The sequence below is a fragment of the Arachis hypogaea genome, chromosome 2 (genome assembly GCF_003086295.3).
Source record: "Arachis hypogaea cultivar Tifrunner chromosome 2, arahy.Tifrunner.gnm2.J5K5, whole genome shotgun sequence".
Lineage (NCBI taxonomy): Eukaryota > Viridiplantae > Streptophyta > Magnoliopsida > Fabales > Fabaceae > Arachis > Arachis hypogaea.
In genome coordinates, this window is record NC_092037.1 from 17037717 (window position 1) to 17058560 (window position 20844).

Here is a 20844-nt window from a genome sequence, read left to right on the forward strand (position 1 = left end):
AGGAACCGTGCAGTTCTCAAAAATATCAAAAGCCTTTCAAAAGGTTTATCTATGCTGAATCAAAATAGCCTTTCATACTTTTCCAAACCAAAATCATAAAACCGAAACCAACCATCGGTCCATCTCAAATCAACCATGGCCCTAGGCCCAAACAATCCAACCAACAACCAATCACCACAATCCAACAAAGCCCCAGTTGCAAACACAGATAGGAAGTTCAAGCACAAACAAACAACTACAGCAAGTAGAATAATTAGCAGTTAATCACATAGGCAAACCAAGTACAATATACACACCCAAACAATGTCACATAGATGCATATGATGCATGCTGATGAGCGGATAATTTGTACGCTTTTTGGCATTGTTTTTAGTATGTTTTTAGTATGATCTAGTTAGTTTTTAGTATATTTTTATTAGTTTTTAGTTAAAATTCACTTTTCTGGACTTTACTATGAGTTTGTGTGTTTTTCTGTGATTTCAGGTATTTTCTGGCTGAAATTGAGGGACCTGAGCAAAAATCTGATTCAGATGCTGTTGGATTCTGATCTCCCTACACTCGAAGTGGATTTTCTGGAGCTACAGAAGCCCAATTGGCGCACTCTCAACGGCGTTGGAAAGTAGACATCCTGGACTTTCCAGCAATATATGATAGTCCATACTTTGCCCAAGATTTGATGGCCCAAGACGGCGTTCAAAGTCACCTTCTGAAATTCCAGCGTTAAACGCCGGAACTGGCACAAGAATGGGAGTTAAACGCCCAAACTGGCATAAAAGCTGGCGTTTAACTCCAAGTAAAGTCTCTACACGAAAATGCTTCAATGCTCAGCCCAAGCATACACCAAGTGGGCCCGGAAATGGATCTTTATGTCATTTACTCATCTCTGTAAACCTTAGGCTACTAGTTCTCTATAAGTAGGACCTTTTACTATTGTATTTTCATCTGGGGACATCTAGTTCTTAGATCATTGGGAGGCTGGCCTCACGGCCATGCCTAGACCTTGTTCTTATGTATTTTCAACGGTGGAGTTTCTACACACCATAGATTAAGGTGTGGAGCTCTGCTGTACCTCGAGTATTAATGCAATTACTATTGTTCTTCCATTCAATTCTGCTTGTTCTTGTTCTAAGATATCACTTGTTCTTCAACTTGATGAATGTGATGATCCGTGACACTCATCATCATTCTCACCTATGAACGTGTGCCTGACAACCACCTCCGTTCTACCTTCGATTGGGTGAATATCTCTTGGATTCCTAATTGCGCGATGCATGGTTGATCGCCTGACAACCGAGTGCTCGCCTGACAAACGAGCCAGCCATTCCGTGAGATCAGAGTCTTCGTGGTATAGGCCAGAACTGATGGCGGCATTCAAGAGAATCCAGAAGGTCTAACCTTGTCTGTGGTATTCTGAGTAGGATTCAATGATTGAATGACTGTGACGTGCTTCAAACTCCTGAAGGCGGGGTGTTAGTGACAGACGTAAAAGAATCACTGGATTCTATTCCGGCCTGATCGAGAACCGACAGATGGATAGCCGTGCCGTGACAGGGTGCGTTGAACATTTCCACTGAGAGGATGGGAGGTAGCCACTGACAACGGTGAAACCCTTGCTTAAGCTTGCCATGGAAAGGAGTAAGAAGGATTGGATGAAGACAGTAGGAAAGCAGAGAGACGGAAGGGAATGCATCTTCATACGCTTATCTGAAATTCCTACCAATGAATTACATAAGTATCTCTATCTTTATCTTCATGTTTTATGCGTTTATCACCATGCCTATTTGAGTTTGCCTGACTAAGATTTACAAGATGACCATAGCTTGCTTCATACCAACAATCTCCGTGGGATCGACCCTTACTCGCGTAAGGTTTATTACTTGGACGACCCAGTGCACTTGCTGGTTAGTTGTGCGAATTGTGTTTATGCCATGGTATTGAACACCAAGTTTTTGGGGTTCATTACCGGGGATTATGAGAGTTGTGAAAAGTATTGTTCACAATTTTGCGCACCAAGTTTTTGGCGCCGTTGCCGGGGATTGTTGAGTTTGGACAACTGAAGGTTCATCTTGTTGCTTAGATTAGGTATTTTTTTTTCGGAATTCTTGAAGATGAATTCTAGAGTTTCATGATGATTTGTTGAAGTTTGGCTGGCTGTGAAGCCATGTCTAATTTCATTGGACCGAGATTTCAACTTATCATCACAAGAGCTTGTTGATTTTTATCAATCTTTCTTTTAGAGCAGTGATCTGCTAAGGCTTGGCTGGCCTTTGGCCATGTCTAGTGTTTTGGACCGAAGCTTTCTTTGAAAGCTTGGCTGGCTGTGAAGCCATGTCTAATTCCTGGACCGGAGTCTTAGACTAGCATTGCACTGATTCCTGGAATTCTCATTAAGAATTTTGATACCTTTATTTTCTTTTCCACTTAATTTTCGAAAAATCCAAAAAAATTATTACAAAATCATAAAATCCAAAAATATTTCTTGTTTGAGTCTAGTGTCTCATGTTAAGTTTGGTGTCAATTGCATGCATTCATTCATGTGTCTTAGTGATCTTCAAGATGTTCTTGATGATTTCTTACTCTAATCTTTAAATTCTCTTGACTTGAGTGTTTTGTGTGTCTCATATGCATTCTCATTAGTGTCAGTAGTATACAAACTGCTAAGTTTGGTGTCTTGCATGCATTGTTATTTGATTCTTGTTGCATTTTGATTTTTCCTTATTATTAAAAATCCAAAAATATTTTTAATTTGTGTCTTTTCAAGTCAATAATACAGAGAATTGAAGATTCAGAACAGTCAGCAGAGGAATTGCACAGAAAAGGCTGGGCGTTCAAAACGCCCAGTAAAGAAGGATAGACTGGCGTTTAAACGCCAGCCAGGGTACCTGGTTGGGCATTTAACGCCCAAAAGGGTAGTATTTTGGGCGTTAAACGCCAGAATGTGCACCATTCTGGGCGTTTAACGCCAGGATGGCACTAGAGGGAAGATTTTGTTTTCAAATCAGATTTTTTTCAGTTTTCAAAGTTTTTCAAAATCAAATCTTTTTCAAATCATATCTTTTCAATCAAATCTCTTTCAAAATCAATTTCTTTCTATTTTTAAAAATACTTGCTAATTAATTAATGATTTGATTCAACATTTCAAGTATGTTGCCTTTTCTGTTGAGAAAGGTTTAATGTCTGAATCATATCTTTTCTTGATAGCCAAGTCATTAATTCTAAAATCAAATCTTTTTAAAAATGTTTTTCAAATCATATCTTCTCAATCACATTTTCTTAAAATCAATCATATCTTCTTAACCACATCTTTTTCAAAATAGTTTTCAATCAAATCCTTTTGATTTCTAATTTCAAAATCTTTTTCAAAAATCACTTGATTTCTTTTCTATTCATGGTTTTTGAAAATCAATTAGTGTTTTTCAAAATGTTTTCAAAATGTTTTACTTAATTTTCGAAAATTACTTCCCTTCTTCTCACATCCTTCTATTTATGGACTAACACTATTCCTTAATGCAAAATTCGAACTCCATCTTCTTTGATAAGTTCGAATTTTCTACCTCTGCCTTCTATTTTTCTTTTTCTCTGACACCTCAAGGAATCTCTATACTGTGACATAGAGGATTCCATATTTCCTTGTTTTCTTCTCCTTCATATGAGCAGGAGCAAAGACAAAAGCATTCTTGTTGAGGCTGATCCTGAACCTGAAAGGACCTTGAAGCGAAAGCTAAGAGAAGCCAAGGCACAATTCTCTGTAGAGGACCTAATAGAAATCTTCAAGGAAGAAGAACCCATGGCAGCCGAAAATAACAACAATGCCAACAATGCAAGGAAGGTGCTGGGTGACTTTACTGCACCTACTCCCGACTTCTATGGGAGAAGCATCTCTATCCCTGCCATTGGAGCAAACAACTTTGAGCTTAAGCCTCAATTAGTTTCTCTAATGCAACAGAATTGCAAGTTTCATGGACTTCCATTGGAAGATCCTCATCAGTTTTTAGCTGAATTCTTGCAAATCTGTGACACTGTCAAGACTAATGGGGTTGACCCTGAGGTCTACAGACTCATGCTATTCCCTTTTGCTGTAAGAGACAGAGCTAGGACATGGTTGGATTCTCAACCTCAAGAAAGCCTGGACTCTTGGGAAAAGCTAGTCAATGCCTTCTTGGCAAAGTTCTTTCCACCTCAAAAATTGAGTAAGCTTAGAGTGGAAGTCCAAACCTTCAGACAGAAGGAAGGAGAATCCCTCTATGAAGCTTGGGAAAGATACAAACAATTAATCAGAAAGTGCCCTTCTGATATGCTTTCTGAATGGAGCATCATAGGTATTTTCTATGATGGTCTCTCTGAACTATCCAAGATGTCTTTGGATAGCTCTGCTGGAGGATCTCTTCATCTGAAGAAGACGCCTACAGAAGCTCAAGAGCAGATTGAAATGGTTGCAAATAACCAATTCATGTACACTTCTGAAAGGAATCCTGTGAACAATGGGACTAGTCAGAAGAAAGAAGTTCTTGAGATTGATATTCTGAATGCCATATTGGCTCAGAACAAAATATTGACTCAACAAGTCAATATGATTTCTCAAAGTCTGTCTGGAATGCAAAATGCACCAAGCAGTACTAAGGAAGCTTCATCTAAGGAAGAAGCTTATGATCCTGAGAACCCTTCAATGGAAGAGGTGAATTACATGGGAGAACCCTATGGAAACACCTATAATCCTTCATGGAGAAATCATCCAAATCTCTCATGGAAGGATCAACAGAGACCTCAACAAGGTTTCAACAATAATAATGGTGGAAGAAACAGGTTTAGCAATAGCAAGCCTTTTCCATCATCTTCTCAGCAACAGACAGAGAGTTCTAAGCAGAATACTTCTGACTTAGCAACCATGGTCTCTGATCTGATCAAAACCACTCAAAATTTCATGACTGAAACAAGGTCCTCCATTAGAAATTTGGAGGCACAAGTGGGTCAGCTGAGCGAGAAAATTACTGAACTCCCTCCTAGTACTCTCCCAAGCAATACAGAAGAAAATCCAAAAGGAGAATGCAAGGCCATCAACATGGCCGAATTTTGGGAGGAAGGAGAGGCAGCGAACGCCACTGAGGAAGACCTCAATGGACGTCCACTGGCCTCCAATGAGTTCCCCAATGAGGAACCATGGGAATCTGAGGCTCAAAATGAGACCATAGAGATTCCATTGGACTTACTTCTGCCATTGATGAGCTCTGATGAGTATTCTTCCTCTGAAGAGGATGAGTATGTCACTGAAGAGCAAGTTGCTAAATACCTTGGAGCAATCATGAAGCTAAATGACAAGTTATTTGGAAATGAGACTTGGGAAGATGAGCCTCCTTTGCTCACCAAAGAACTGGATGACTTGTTTGTGCAGAAACTGCCTCAAAAGAGACAGGATCCTGGGAAGTTTTCAATACCTTGTACCATAGGCACCATGACCTTCAAGAAGGCCTTGTGTGACTTAGGGTCAAGTGTGAACCTCATGCCTCTCTCTGTAATGGAGAAGCTAGGGATCTTTGAGGTGCAAGCTGCAAAAATCTCACTAGAGATGGCAGACAATTCAAGAAAACAAGCTTATGGACTTGTAGAGGATGTTCTGGTAAAAGTTGAAGACCATTACATCCCTACTGATTTCATAGTCCTAGAGACTGGGAAGTGCATGGATGAATCCATCATCCTTGGCAGACCCTTCCTAGCCACAGCAAAGGCTGTGATTGATGTTGATAGAGGAGAGTTGATCATTCAAGTGAATGAAGAATCCTTGGTGTTTAAGGCTCAAGGATATCCCTCTGTCATCATGGAGAGGAAGCATGAAGAGCTCCTCTCAAAACAGAGCCAAACAGAGCCCCCACAGTCAAACTCTAAGTTTGGTGTTGGGAGGCCACAACCAAACTCTAAGTTTGGTGTTGAACCCCCACATTCAAACTCTAAGTTTGGTGTTGGGAGGTTCCAACATGGCTCTGAGTATTTGTGAGGCTCCATGAGAGCCCTCTGTCAAGCTACTGACATTAAAGAAGCGCTTGTTGGGAGGCAACCCAATGTTATATTTTATCTATTTTCTTTTGTTATTTTATCTTTTTTGTAGGATGATGATCATGAGAAGTCACAAAATCAATGAAAAAAGCAAAAACAGAATGAAAAACAGGAAGAAAAACAGCACACCCTGGAGGAGAGCGTGCTGGCGTTTAAACGCCAGTGAAGCTAGCTGTTGGGCGTTTAACGCCCAGTCTGGCACCATTCTGGGCGTTTAACGCCAGAAAGGGGCACCAGACTGGCGTTAAACGCCAGAAAAGGGCAAGAAGCTGGCGTTAAACACCAGAAATGGGCACCAGCCCGGCGTTTAACGCCAGAAATGGCTAAAAACGCATTTTTGCATGCCATTTGGTGCAGGGATGACTTTTCCTTGACACCTCAGGATCTGTGGACCCCACAGGATCCCCACCTATCCCAGCACTCTCTCTCTTCTTCACCCATTCACCAATCACCTCAACACCTCTTCCCCAAAAGCCCTTCACCTATCAAATCCCATCTTTCTCTTCACCACTCACATCCATCCTTCATAAAACCCCACCTACCTCACCATTTAAATTCAAACCATTTTTTCATCCAAACCCACCCTCACTTGACCGAACCCTACCCTTCCCCCCTCCTATATAAACCCTTCTTCGCTCCATCATTTTCACACAACCTAAACACTACTTCTTCCCCCTTCTTGGCCGATCACAAAAGCCATTCCCTTCTTCCTCATTTCTTCTTCTTCTACTCTCTTCTTTCTTCTTTTGCTCGAGGACGAGCAAACCTTTTAAGTTTGGTGTGGTAAAAGCATTGCTTTTTGTTTTTCCATAACCATTTATGGCATCCAAGGCCGGAGAAACCTCTAGAAAGAGGAAAGGGAAGGCAAAAGCTTCCACCTCCGAGTCATGGGAGATGGAGAGATTCATCTCAAGGGTGCATCAAGACCACTTCTATGAAGTTGTGGCCTTGAAGAAGGTGATCCCCGAGGTCCCTTTTTCACTCAAAAAGGGTGAATATCCAGAGATCCGACATGAGATCCGAAGAAGAGGTTGGGAAGTTCTTACCAACCCCATTCAACAAGTCGGAATCTTAATGGTTCAAGAGTTCTATGCCAATGCATGGATCACCAAGAACCATGATCAAAGTGTGAACCCGGACCCAAAGAATTGGCTTACTATGGTTTGGGGGAAATACTTGGATTTTAGTCCGGAAAGTGTAAGGTTGGCACTCAATTTGCCCATGATGCAAGGAGATGAACATCCTTACACTAGAAGGGTCAACTTTGATCAAAGGTTGGACCAAGTCCTCACAGTCATATGTGAAGAGGGCGCCCAATGGAAGAGAGATTCAAGAGGAAAGCCGGTTCAATTGAGAAGGCATGACCTTAAACCCGTGGCTAGAGGATGGTTAGAGTTTATACAACGCTCAATCATTCCCACTAGCAACCAGTCCGAAGTTACCATAGACCGGGCTATCATGATTCATAGCATCATGATTGGAGAAGAAATAGAAGTTCATGAGGTCATAGCCCAAGAACTTTATAAGGTGGCGGACAAGTCCTCTACCTTGGCAAGGTTAGCCTTTCCTCATCTCATTTGTCACCTCTGTTATTCGGTTGGAGTTGACATAGAGGGAGACATCCCCATTGATGAGGACAAGCCCATCACTAAGAAGAGGATGGAGCACACAAGAGACCCCACTCATCATGAGATCCCTGAGATTCCTCAAGGGATGCATTTTCCTCCACAAAACTATTGGGAGCAACTAAACACCTCCCTAGGAGAATTGAGTTCCAACATGGGACAACTAAGGGTGGAGCACCAAGAACACTCCATCATCCTCCATGAAATTAGAGAAGATCAAAGAATCATGAGGGAGGAGCAACAAAGACAAGGAAGAGACATTGAGGAGCTCAAACACTCCATAGGATCTTCAAGAAGAAGAACAAGCCGCCATCACTAAGGTGGACCCGTTCTTTAATTTCCTTGTTCTTCATTTTTCTGTTTTTCGAATTTTAGTGCTTATGTTTATCTATGTTTGTGTCTTGTGATCATTAGTGTCTTAGTGTCTATGCCTTAAAGTTATGAATGTCCTATGAATCCATCACCTTTCTTAAATGAAAAATATTCTTAATTGAAAAAGAAAAGAATTGCATGAATTTTGAATTTTATAACAGTTTAATTATTTTGATGTGGTGGCAACACTTTTGTTTTCTGAATGTATGCTTAAACAGTGCATATGTCTTTTGAATTTGTGGTTCATGAATGTTGGCTCTTGAAAGAATGATGAAAAAGGAGACATGTTACTGAGGATCTGAAAAATCATAAAAATGATTCTTGAAGCAAGAAAAAGCAGTGAATATAAAAAAAATCGAAAAAAGAGAAAAAAAAGAAAAAGAAAGAAATAAAGTTGTGATCCAAGGCAAAAAGAGTGTGCTTAAGAACCCTGGACACCTCTAGTTGGGGACTCTAGCAAAGCTGAGTCACAATCTGAAAAGGTTTACCCAATTATGTGTCTGTGGCATGTATGTATCCGGTGGTAATACTGGAAGACAGAGTGCTTTGGGCCACAGCCAAGACTCAATAAGTAGCTATGTTCAAGAATCATCACACTTAACTAGGAGAATCAATGACACTATCTGGATTCTGAGTTCCTAAAGAAGCCAATCATTCTGAATTTCAAAGGATAGAGTGAGATGCCAAAACTATTCAGAGGCAAAAAGCTAAAAGCCCCGCTCATCTAATTAATACTGATCTTCATAGATGTTTTTGGAATTCATTGCCTATTCTCTTCTTTTTATCTTATTTGATTTTTAGTTGCTTGAGGACAAGCAACAATTTAAGTTTGGTGTTGTGATGAGCGGATAATTTGTACGCTTTTTGGCATTGTTTTTAGTATGATCTAGTTAGTTTTTAGTATATTTTTATTAGTTTTTAGTTAAAATTCACTTTTCTGGACTTTACTATGAGTTTGTGTGTTTTTCTGTGATTTCAGGTATTTTCTGGCTGAAATTGAGGGACCTGAGCAAAAATCTGATTCAGATGCTGTTGGATTCTGACCTCCCTGCACTCGAAGTGGATTTTCTGGAGCTACAGAAGCCCAATTGGCGCGCTCTCAACGGCGTTGGAAAGTAGACATCCTGGGCTTTCCAGCAATATATGATAGTCCATACTTTGCCCAAGATTTGATGGCTCAAGTCGGCGTTCAAAGTCACCTTCTGAAATTCCAGCGTTAAACGCCGGAACTGGCACAAGAATGGGAGTTAAACGCCCAAACTGGCATAAAAGCTGGCGTTTAACTCCAAGTAAAGTCTCTACACGAAAATGCTTCAATGCTCAGCCCAAGCACACACCAAGTGGGCCCGGAAATGGATTTTTATGCCATTTACTCATCTCTGTAAACCTTAGGCTACTAGTTCTCTATAAGTAGGACCTTTTACTATTGTATTTTCATCTGGGGACATCTAGTTCTTAGATCATTGGGAGGCTGGCCTCACGGCCATGCCTAGACCTTGTTCTTATGTATTTTCAACGGTGGAGTTTCTACACACCATAGATTAAGGTGTGGAGCTCTGCTGTACCTCGAGTATTAATGCAATTACTATTGTTCTTCCATTCAATTCCGCTTGTTCTTGTTCTAAGATATCACTTGTTCTTCAACTTGATGAATGTGATGATCCGTGACACTCATCATCATTCTCACCTATGAACGTGTGCCTGACAACCACCTCCGTTCTACCTTCGATTGGGTGAATATCTCTTGGATTCCTAATTGCGCGATGCATGGTTGATCGCCTGACAACCGAGTGCTCGCCTGACAAACGAGCCAGCCATTCCGTGAGATCAGAGTCTTCGTGGTATAGGCCAGAACTGATGGCGGCATTCAAGAGAATCCGGAAGGTCTAACCTTGTCTGTGGTATTCTGAGTAGGATTCAATGATTGAATGACTGTGACGTGCTTCAAACTCCTGAAGGCGGGGTGTTAGTGACAGACGCAAAAGAATCACTGGATTCTATTCCGGCCTGATCGAGAACCGACAGATGGATAGCCGTGCCGTGACAGGGTGCGTTGAACATTTCCACTGAGAGGATGGGAGGTAGCCACTGACAACGTGAAACCCTTGCTTAAGCTTGCCATGGAAAGGAGTAAGAAGGATTGGATGAAGACAGTAGGAAAGCAGAGAGACGGAAGGGAAGGCATCTTCATACGCTTATCTGAAATTCCTACCAATGAATTACATAAGTATCTCTATCTTTATCTTCATGTTTTATGCGTTTATCACCATGCCTATTTGAGTTTGCCTGACTAAGATTTACAAGATGACCATAGCTTGCTTCATACCAACAATCTCCGTGGGATCGACCCTTACTCGCGTAAGGTTTATTACTTGGACGACCCAGTGCACTTGCTGGTTAGTTGTGCGAAGTTGTGTTTATGCCATGGTATTGAACACCAAGTTTTTGGGGTTCATTACCGGGGATTATGAGAGTTGTGAAAAGTATTTTTCACAATTTCGCGCACCACATGCCTGTCCCTAGTGGCTAATGATATCATCTGTCAGTTACCAAGCGAACCCGACGTGTCCGGTAGCTAACCCGGACACAGTCTCTCTGTTGCGCATTATTATCATTAGAGGGTATCTGCGCCCTGTCGCCATTAGAGGGTATCTGCGCCCTGTCGCCATTAGAGGGTATCGGTGCCCTGTCACCCTTACAACCAGAGAGAAAACACAAGCATACTCGCATACAACAATCATCTCAGCTATCCGGCTTAAATTCACAATTCATTCAATTGCATACATGCAATTGTACTCAACCATGGATCACCATCCATCTCAGCCATCCGGCTCACGGTTCAATCCAGAACCAGCCAAATTATCAATAAATACAGCCCTTCGGCTTAAATTCATAATTCATAATCAGCCATACGGCTCGCAACTCATTTGGCAATCAGCCATAGTTCAATAGCATACACAGCCATTCCGGCTCATAACAAAATGGCACTTCCACCATCCAACATCATCAAATTCATAAATCGGCATTTAAGCCATAAATCACTTTCTCTCAAATCATTTCACTTTGAAATCAAGTTTCAACTCTTTTCAGCCTTGGCTTTAAAGATCTCATTTCTCAAATCATCTCAGGCTCATAAGCCAAATTTACTCAAACTGAGTTCCCTTTTTAAAACAAAGCCACTCTCGGCATTCTCTTTCCAAAACTCCCATTACCATGGCAAGTTAAGGATTTATTTTAAAGTATTCACAACCACCCATCCAACAATGGGATTTTATAACAAAAGCTTCTCGGCAGAGTCCCAAGTCTTTAGGGGAGAATAATAAAACTCAGTTCGCCAAATTCATTTAAAATTATTAAAACCTTGGCTTTCCATTTTGAGTAATAAAATAGGATCTAAGCCAAACCGAATTACGTAATCATTCACTTCTTTCAAATCCGTTTCCTCTACTTAGGCAAAAACCAACTTCAACCTCCACGATAAATTCTAGAATGTTTCAACTGTTCAAAATTGTTTTAGTCTTGCAATAATTCAGAATTCAAAGAGTACTTAAAACCTTTCTCAAAACATTTCAAAATGAAACATGTCAAGAGACATTCAAGTTCTTTCAAAGTCATTGAAACTCCTCTAATTGGAACCCTCAAGTCAAATTCAAAGGCGTTGCCCTTGTCACATTTAAAACAGTTTTAAAAACATAAGTTTCATTTAAATAACTTTCTCCCGAAAGAGATACAATGCCTTTCTTAAGAAGCAAGACTAAATCACAATTTCCTCTTTAATAATTCATTTCAAAAACATGAATCATCATTTTCTTGATAATTCAAATAAAAGAGTAGAAGTCTTTAACTCGTCATTTTTCCCAAACAACTTTTCAATAAAGACTCATGTTTTATAGAAATTTCGGCAGCACCTCCCCTAAAACTTGGACCTTTGCCACCCGGTTCGGGTCCCAACTAAATCGTTCCTCATTCCTTTTCAACAGCTCAAAACCAGAAGTCAATTCAAAAGCAAGCTAAATGTCTCAGTGGCATATCTCAAGGAAACCATTTCAAAACCAACTCAATATCAACCGATTTAACTCATTTCCAAAGTTTAAAAGAATCGGTTCAGCAATAAATCATTTATCAAAACCAAATTAATTAAAGCAACCCAGGCTGAATTTCAAGAGTATTCTATTTTTCACATCATCAAAATAATTGACTCAATTTATACCAATCCTCAACGGATTAAACTCATATTTCAACTCTTTAAAGAATCAATTTTAAAGGCATTATGTTTCACAAAACCACACAACAATTCGTTCATCAAAACCAAATAATAATCCGTTCAATATATAATTACATTCATCCAGGATAATCAACATCACATAAGGCTTATACAATCACCAAATACATTATCTCACATCAGTATCCATATGTAATAATTCTGACATATAAAATATAGTTTATGGAAAGCGTCCCTACCTCAAAACGCAATTCCATAATCCAAACGTCTCACAGAGTCCTTTCTGCCTCAACCCGAAATCGATAATCAAAATCCCAGCAGCCAAAGCCTCAGTTCCAAGTCACTTTCGCAACAGTCTCAACAACTCTAATCGCAACATACAACAACCAAAACTCAATCGTATAGTAATTAACGTCACAAACCTCAGCGTAAGATAACATAACAGTAACTAAAGGGCTTTCAAATCGAAACGCTTACCGAATCGAAGGAGGAACGGCTGAACCGACACTGCGGTGGTCTCCAAACTGGCTCGACGGCAGCCCGGCAGCCACCTCAAGCGGAAGCGGTGACGAATTCCAATCACGACGACTGAAACCAGCAGGCAGTGACCATAGTAACCTCTGAATTCAAAAAGAATAGAAATCTCAAATAAAACCCTTACCGGCAAAATTTTCCGGCGACGGCAAAAGTAACCAGAACCTCCAGCGGTGGCTCCGGCGGCAGCAACTCGCGTAACTCCAAACGACACCGCTTCAGTGGCGGTTTTCGGCAGACAAGCATGGTGGCACAGCCCTAGACAGCAAAAGCAATGGGGAGCTCTGGGGTTCAGTGGGCAGATCTGGCGGCGGGAGGAGGCACGAACGACGGCGGCAACAACAGCACCTTCCTCCACCCCGCGCGTGTGCTCTCTGTTCATGAGCCGCCAAGGACGGCGACGGAGGGAACCCTGGCAACGACAACGACGCGGCTTCAAGGTGGCGGCAGGAACCTCAAAGGTGTTTGGTCCTCACCGTGATGGCGAGCTCGTGGCGGGAGTGGCGGCGGCTTCTCCTTCCCAGTCCTGGCTCGCGCTCGTCACCCTCTCATGGCTCATTTTGATCTTTCTCTCTCTCTCTCTTAGCCTGGTTCGGTGACATCAGCAACAGGGCAGACTTGACCGAGAACAGAACGGACGGCGAGGCTGATCGCAGGAGACTCGATGGCGATGGCAACGAGCCCTTGCTGTGACGCCGTCCCTCCCTCTCCGATTTCCCCCATCATCTTCTCTGATATTTCCCTCCTTGCATGTGTGTGTTGCTATGCTGAGGGAGGATGAAGGTGCTGCGTGATTTGGGGGAAATGCTGGACAGCTGCTGGGTTGTGGGGAAACCGGGTCGGGTCACTAGGTTAGGGGTAAATTGGTAATTTCACTTAAAAATAGGGATAATATAGTAATTAGAAATAAATTCTAATCCAACAATAATAATGTATAAAAATACTATTTGCTCATTGGTGCACGAAATTGTGATCTCTACATTTCACAACTCAAACAATCCCCGGTAATAGCTCCAAAAACTTGGTGCTCAATACCATGGTCTAAACATAATTTCACAACTTCGCACAACTAACCAGCAAGTGCACTGGGTCGTCCAAGTAATAAACCTTACGCGAGTAAGGGTCGATCCCACGGAGATTGTTGGTATGAAACAAGCTATGGTCACCTTGTAAATCTTAGTCAGGCAAATTCAAATGGTCATGAATGATATATGAATAAAGCATAAAGATAGAGATACTTATGTAATTCATTGGTGAGAATTTCAGATAAGCGTATGGAGATGCTTTGTCCCTTCCGTCTCTCTGCTTTCCTACTGTCTTCATCCAATCCTTCTTACTCCTTTCCGTGGCAAGCTGTATGTTGGGCATCACCGTTGTCAGCGGCTACAGTCCCGTCCTCTCAGTGAAAATATTCAACGCGCTCTGTCACAGCGCGGCTAATCATCTGTCGGTTCTCAATCAGGTTGGAATAGAATCCAGTGATTCTTTTGCGTCTGTCACTAACGCCCAGCCTTCATGAGTTTGAAGCTCGTCACAGTCATTCAATCATTGAATCCTACTCAGAATACCACAGACAAGGTTTAGACCTTCCGGATTCTCTTGAATGCCACCATCAATTCTAGCTTATACCACGAAGATTCCAATTAAGGGATCCAAGAGATATCCACTCAATCTAAGGTAGAACGGAGGTGGTTGTCAGGCACACGTTCATAGTTGAGAATGATGATGAGTGTCATGGATCATCACATTCATCAAGTTGAGGAACAAGTGATATCTTAGAACAAGAACAAGCTGAATTGAATAGAAGAACAATAGTAATTGCATTAATACTCGAGGTACAGCAGAGCTCCACACCTTAATCTATGGTGTGTAGAAACTCCACCGTTGAAAATACATAAGAACAAGGTCTAGGCATGGCCGAATGGCCAGCCTCCCAATGATCTAAGATAGCATAAGACTACTCAAAGATAGCTACCAAGATATGATCTAAGAACTAGATGTCCAAAGATGAAAATACAATAGTAAAAGGTCCTATTTGTAGAGAACTAGTAGCCTAGGATTTACAGAAATGAGTAAATGACATAAAAATCCACTTCCGGGCCCACTTGGTGTGTGCTTGGGCTGAGAATGGAAGCATTTTCGTGTAGAGACTTCTCTTGGAGTTAAACGCCAGCTTTTGTGCCAGTTTGGGCGTTTAACTCCCATTCTTGTGCCAGTTCCGGCATTTAACACCGGGCAGTTTTGAGCTGATTTGGAACGCCGGTTTGGGCCATCAAATCTTAGGCAAAGTATGGACTGTTATACATTGCTGGAAAGCCCAGGATGTCTACTTTCCAACGCAGTTGAGAGCGCGCCAATTGGGCTTCTGTAGCTCCAGAAAATCTACTTCGAGTGCAGGGAGATCAGAATCCAACAGCATCTGCAGTCCTTTTCAGCCTCTGAATCAGATTTTTGCTCAGGTCCCTCAATTTCAGCCAGAAAATACCTGAAATCACAGAAAAACACACAAACTCATAGTAAAGTCCAGAAAAGTGAATTTTAACTAAAAACTGATAAAAATATACTAAAAACTAACTAAAACATACTAAAAACATACTAAAAACAATGCCAAAAAGCATATAAATTATCCGCTCATCACAACACCAAACTTAAATTGTTGCTTGTCCTCAAGCAATTGAAAATCAAATAAGATAAAGAGAAGAGAATATGCAATGAATTCCAAAAACATCTATGAAGATCAGTATTAATTAGATGAGTGGGGCTTTTAGCTTTTTGCCACTGAACAGTTTTGGCATCTCACTCTATCCTTTGAAATTCAGAATGATTGGCTTCTATAAGAACTCAGAATCTAGATAGTGTTATTGATTCTCCTAGTTAGGTAGGATGATTCTTGAACACAGCTACTTTATGAGTCTTGGCCGTGGCCCAAAGCACTCTGTCTTCCAGTATTACCACCGGATACATACATGCCACAGACACATAATTGGGTGAACCTTTTCAGATTGTGACTCAGCTTTGCTAGAGTCCCCAATTAAAGGTGTCCAGGGTTCTTAAGCACACTCTTTTTGCCTTGGATCACAACTTTATTAAATTTTTTTTCTTTTTTCTTTTTTGTTTTTTTCCTTTTTCTTTTTCTTTCGCCCTTTTTTCGTTTTTTTCTTTTTTTTTCACTGCTTTTTCTTGCTTCAAGAATCATTTTTATGATTTTTCAGATCCTCAGTAACATGTCTCCTTTTTCATCATTCTTTCAAGAGCCAACCATCATGAACAACAAATTCAAAAGACATATGCACTGTTTAAGCATACATTCAGAAAACAAAAGTATTACCACCACATCAAAATAATTAATCTGTTATAAAATTCAAAATTCATGCAATTCTTCTCTTTTTCAATTTAGAACATTTTTCATTCAAGAAAGGTGATGGATTCTTAGGACATTCATAACTTTAAGGCATAGACACTAAGACACTAATGATCATAAGACACAAACATAGATAAACATAAGCATTAAAATTCGAAAAATAGGAAAATAAAGAACAAGAAAATTAAAGAACGGGTCCACCTTAGTGATGGCGGCTTGTTCTTCCTCTTGAAGATCTTATGGAGTGCTTGAGCTCCTCAATGTCTCTTCCTTGCCTTTGTTGTTCCTCTCTCATAATTCTTTGATCTTCTCTAATTTCATGGAGGAGGATGGAATGTTCTTGGTGCTCCACCCTTAGTTGTCCCATGTTGGAACTCAATTCTCCTAGGGAGGTGTTGATTTGCTCCCAATAGTTTTGTGGAGGAAAGTGCATCCCTTGAGGTATCTCAGGGATTTCATGATGAGTGGGATCTCTTGTTTGCTCTATCCTTTTCTTAGTGATGGGCTTGTCCTCATCAATGAGGGTGTCTCCCTCTATGTCAATTCCAACTGAATAACAGAGGTGACAAATGAGATGAGGAAAGGCTAACCTTGCCAAGGTAGAGGACTTGTCCGCCACCTTATAAAGTTCTTGGGCTATAACCTCATGAACTTCTACTTCCTCTCCAATCATGATGCTATGAATCATGATGGCCCGGTCTATAGTAACTTCGGACCGGTTGCTAGTGGGAATGATTGAGCGTTGGATAAACTCCAACCATCCCCTAGCCACGGGCTTGAGGTCATGCCTTCTTAGTTGAACCGGCTTCCCTCTTGAATCTCTCTTCCATTGGGCACCCTCTTCACAAATGTCTGTGAGGACTTGGTCCAACCTTTGATCAAAGTTGACCCTTCTAGTGTAAGGGTGTTCATCTCCTTGCATCATGGGCAAGTTGAATACCAACCTTACATTTTTCGGACTAAAATCTAAGCATTTCCCCCGAACCATTGTAAGCCAATTCTTTGGGTTCGGGTTCACACTTTGATCATGGCTCTTGGTGATCCATGCATTGGCATAGAACTCTTGAACCATTAAGACTCCGACTTGTTGATGGGGTTGGTAAGGACTTCCCAACCTCTTCTTCGGATCTCTGGATATTCACTCTTTTTGAGTTTGAAAGGGACCTCGGGGATCACCTTCTTCAAGGCCACAACTTCATAGAAGTGGTCTTGATGCACCCTTGAGATGAATCTCTCCATCTCCCATGACTCGGAGGTGGAAGCTTTTGCCTTCCCTTTCCTCTTTCTAGAGGTTTCTCCGGCCTTGGATGCCATAAATGGTTATGGAAAAACAAAAAGCAATGCTTTTACCACACCAAACTTAAAAGGTTTGCTCGTCCTCGAGCAAAAGAAGAAAGAAGAGAGTAGAAAAAGAAGAAATAGAGGATATGGAGATGGCTTTGTGGTTCGGCCAAAGGGTGAGAAGTAGTGTTTAGATTGTGTGAAAATGAAGGAGTGAAGATGGGTTTATATAGGGGTGGAGAGGGGGGTATGGTTCGGTTATGAATGGGTGGGTTTGGGAGGGAAAGTGGTTTGAATTTGAATGGTGAGGTAGGTGAGGTTTTATGAAAGATGGATGTGAGTGGTGAAGAGAATAGTGGGATTTAATAGGTGAGGGGTTTTGGAGGAAGAGTGGTTGAGGTGATTAGTGAATGGGTGAAGAAGAAGAGAGAGGGTGGTGGGGTAGGTGGGGATCCTGTGGGGTCTACAGATCCTGAGGTGTCAAGGAAAATTCATCCCTGCACCAAGTGGCAAGCAAAAATGCTCTTTATGCCAATTCTGGCGTTAAACGCCGGGCTGGTGCCCATTTCTGGCGTTTAACGCCAGCTTCTTGCCCTTTCCTGGCATTTAACGCCAGTCTGGTGCCCCTTTCTGGCGTTAAACGCCCAGAATGGTGCCAGACTGGGCGTTAAACGCCCATTTGCTGCCCTTACTGGCGTTTAAACGCCAGCAGGTTCTTCCTCCAGAGTGTGCTGTTTTTCTTTCTATTTTTCATTCTGTTTTTTGCTTTTTCAATTGATTTTGTGACTTTCCATGATCATCAACCTAAAAAAAAACATAAAATAACAAAGGAAAATAGATAAATATAACATTAGGTTGCCTCCTAACAAGCGCTTCTTTAATGTCAGTAGCTTGACAGTGGGCTCTCATGGAGCCTCACAGATGTTTAGAGCAATGTTGGAACCTCCCAACACCAAACTTAGAGTTTGAATGTGGGGGTTCAACACTAAACTTAGAAGTTGGTTGTGGCCTCCCAACACCAAACTTAGAGTTTGACTGTGGGGGCTCTGTTTGACTCTGTTTTGAGAGAAGCTCTTCATGCTTCCTCTCCATGGTGACAGAGGGATATCCTTGAGCCTTAAACACAAAGGATTCTTTATTCACTTGAATGATCAATTCTCCTCTGTCCACATCAATCACAGCCTTTGCTGTGGTTAGGAAGGGTCTGCCAAGGATGATGGATTCATCCATGCACTTCCCAGTTTCTAGGACTATGAAATCAGCAGGGATGTAATGGTCTTCAATCTTTATCACAACATCCTCTACAAGCCCATAAGCTTGTTTTCTTGAATTGTCTGCCATCTCTAGTGAGATTCTTGCATCTTGTACCTCAAATATCCCTAGCTTCTCCATTATAGAGAGAGGAATGAGGTTTATACTTGACCCTAAGTCACACAGAGCCTTCTTAAAGGTCATGGTGCCTATGGTACAAGGTATTGAGAACTTCCCAGGGTCTTGTCTCTTTTGAGGTAATCTTTGCCTAGACAAGTCATCCAGTTCTTTGGTGAGCAAGGGAGGTTCATCCTTCCAAGTCTCATTACCAAATAACTTGTCATTTAGCTTCATGATTGCTCCAAGGTATTTAGCAACTTGCTCTTCAGTGACATATTCATCCTCTTCAGAGGAAGAATACTCATCAGAGCTCATGAATGGCAGAAGTAAATCCAATGGAATCTCTATGGTCTCAGCGTGAGCCTCAGATTCCCATAGTTCCTCATTAGGGAACTCATTGGAGGCCAGTGGACGTCCATTGAGGTCTTCCTCAGTGGCGTTCACTGCCTTTTCCTCCTCTCCAAATTTGGCCATGTTTATGGCCTTGCACTCTCCTTTTGGATTTTCTTCTGTATTGCTTGGAAGAGTACTAGGAGGGAGTTTAGTCACTTTCTTACTCAGCTGACCCACTTGTGCCTCCAAGTTCCTAATGGAGGACCTTGTTTCAGTCATGAAACTTTGAGTGGTTTTGATTAGATCAGAGACCATGGTTGCTAAGTCAGAGTGACTCTGCTTAGAATTCTCTGTCTGTTGCTGAGAAGATGATGGAAAAAGCTTGCCATTGCTAAACCTGTTTCTTCCACCATTATTGTTGTTGAAACCGTGTTGAGGTCTCTGTTGATCCTTCCATGAGAGACTTGGATGATTTCTCCATGAAGAATTATAGGTGTTTCCATAGGGTTCTCCCATGTAATTCACCTCTTCCATTGAAGGGTTTTCAGGATCATAAGCTTCTTCTTCAGATGAAGCGTCCTTAGTACTGCCTGGCGCAGCTTGCATTCCAGACAGATTTGGAGAAATCAAATTGACTTGCTGAGTCAATATTTTGTTCTGAGCCAATATGGCATTCAGAGTATCAATCTCAAGAACTCTTTTCTTCTGATTCGTCCCATTGTTCATAGGATTCCTTTCAGAAGTGTACATGAATTGGTTATTTGCAACCATTTTAATGAGCTCTTGAGCTTCTGTAGGCGTCTTCTTCAGATGAAGAAATTCTCTAGCAGAGCTATCCAATGACATCTTGGACAGTTCAGTCAGACCATCATAGAAAATACTTATGATGCTCCATTCAGAAAGCATGTCAGAAGGACACTTTCTGATCAATTGTTTGTATCCTTCCCAAGCTTCATAGAGGGATTCTCCTTCCTTTTGTCTAAAGGTTTGGACTTCCACTCTAAGCTTACTCAATTTTTGAGGTGGAAAGAACTTTGCCAAGAAGGCATTGACTAGCTTTTCCCAAGAGTTCAGGCTTTCTTTAGGTTGTGAGTCCAACCATATTCTAGCTCTGTCTCTTACAACAAAAGGGAATAGCATAAGTCTGTAGACCTCAGGGTCAACCCCATTAGTCTTGACAATATCACAGATTTTCAAGAATTCAGCTAAAAACTGATGAGGATCTTCCAATGGAAGTCCATAGAACTTGCAATTCTGTTGCATTAGAGAAACTAATTGAGGCTTAAGCTCAAAGTTGTTTGCTCCAATGGCAGGGATAGAGATGCTTCTCCCATAGAAGTCGGGAGTAGGTGCAGTAAAGTCACCCAGCACCTTCCTTGCATTGTTGGCATTGTTGTTGTTTTCGGCTGCCATGGGTTCTTCTTCTTTGAAGATTTCTGTTAGGTCCTCTACAGAGAGTTGTGCCTTAGCTTCTCTTAGCTTTCGCTTCAAGGTCCTTTCAGGTTCAGGGTCAGCCTCAATGAGAATGCTTTTGTCTTTGCTCCTGCTCATATGAAAGAGAAGAGAACAAGAAAATATGGAATCCTCTATGTCATAGTATAGAGATTCCTTGAGGTGTCAGAGGAAAAGAAAAATAGAAGGAAGAAGTAGAGAATTCGAACTTATCAAGAAAGATGGAGTTCGAATTGTGCATTAAG

At 41.4% G+C, this 20844-nt stretch overlaps 1 non-coding gene across 1 annotated transcript; it reads right to left on the bottom strand.

Moving 5' to 3' along the window:
* Positions 1 to 4192: 4192 nt before the first annotated feature.
* On the bottom strand, positions 4193 to 4300 carry LOC112765999 (small nucleolar RNA R71). Its single transcript, XR_003184035.1, has one exon. It is a non-coding gene; the product is annotated as a small nucleolar RNA R71 (small nucleolar RNA).
* Between the last annotated feature and the right edge of the window lie 16544 nt (positions 4301 to 20844).